Here is a 1,430-nt window from a genome sequence, read left to right as displayed (position 1 = left end):
AGGTACCTGGGGGTGGGGTAGCTGAACCTATGCTTGGGGAGGGGGACAGTGACCCTTGGGATGCGGGGAGGTGGAGGGTGAAAGGGGATATGGGGGAAGAAGAGGTGTAGGAGGTGTGTGAGAGGAAGAACCAGTGAAATTTGGCAGAATATAAGGAGGTGGGGGAGGGGTGAGCCCTGGTGGCACAGTGGTTAAGAGTTGGCTGCTAACCAAAAGGTTGGCAGCTCATATCCACCAGCCGCTCCTTGGAACCCCTATGGGGCAGCTCTATTCTGGAACTGATCACAGAATTTTCTTTTAAGGGGGGAGGGTAGGACAGACTGGCAGAGAGGACACTTAGTGGGAACATCGCATGAACCCAACCTAGACTTCGAAGGGGATATTTGGGGGAGGTACCCATGTGGGGCAGAGGTCCTTGGACATGTGATCGCCAGCTCCTCTCACCCCTCGCTGACCCAAGGCGGAAGTCCTGAGCTATGCTCTGGGCCCGCCCCCTGGCTTCAGGCACCACCCTCGACACTCAGACCCCAGCCCAGGTTCAAGGTCCCAGGTCCTATCTTCAGGTGATGGCCTCAGACGCTGTCCTGGCTCTCTAATCCCGTCTTCTAGTTGCAGGCCCCGCCCCCGACACACCTGTCCAATCCCGTGGCTCCTGGCCCCGCCCCCTGGCCTAAGGCCTGCTTGTTTCCTGGCTTACAAGTCCCACCCTGGCCTCTCGTGACTTCTTTCTCCCTCCTACTTGTGTCAGGCAGTGCGGCCGCCAGGCCCAAAGTCCTCTTAGCTCCCCGACATCCCAGCAGGGCAGACTGTCTCTCCTCATGGCCCCTCCAAACCAGCTCCGGTCCTCTTTATATACTCATTCTGCGACTCTCCGAAACAGAGAGTTTCAAAGAATCCCTCTTCCACCAGCCAGAGATGTTGTAGAAGGGCTGGCAGGAGTGTCTCCTACATGGCAAACAGGTGGCTCCCTTCTGATTAGGAATCCACGTAGAAAATGTGCCACTCCAGTGAGACCTGGGTTCCAGTCCCAGGTCTGCCATCCATTAGCTGAGTGGCCTTGAGCAAAAGTCATTTAAACTCCGAGCCTCAGGTGCCCCCTTCCCTGTATCACTGGAGGTAATTTCAGGGTCTTGAGTGGCTGTGGCCAAGACCAAGTAAGTATGGGTACTTGGTGTTGACAAACCAGGGTGGGAGGAAGAAAGAGCCCCCAGGTCCCCACTCTAAGAAAGAACCCCCAGGTTCCCATTCCATACGAGGTGACCTGGGTTCCCTTAGGGGCCCTGGTTTCCATGCAGACCCCCTGGTTCTTTCCCTCTGAGCTAGGTGCCTGGCAGACATCCCTCCCCATTCACAGCCTGGGGAGTCCAGCCTGTTAGGAGGTCACAGGGTGGCCTCTTGCTATCCTGGCCTCCAGGGGAGGCCCTGTCCTC

The sequence above is a fragment of the Loxodonta africana genome, chromosome 21 (genome assembly GCF_030014295.1).
Source record: "Loxodonta africana isolate mLoxAfr1 chromosome 21, mLoxAfr1.hap2, whole genome shotgun sequence".
Taxonomy (NCBI): domain Eukaryota; kingdom Metazoa; phylum Chordata; class Mammalia; order Proboscidea; family Elephantidae; genus Loxodonta; species Loxodonta africana.
The sequence above is the reverse complement of the archived record's forward strand: the minus strand, read 5'-3'. Positions refer to the sequence as shown.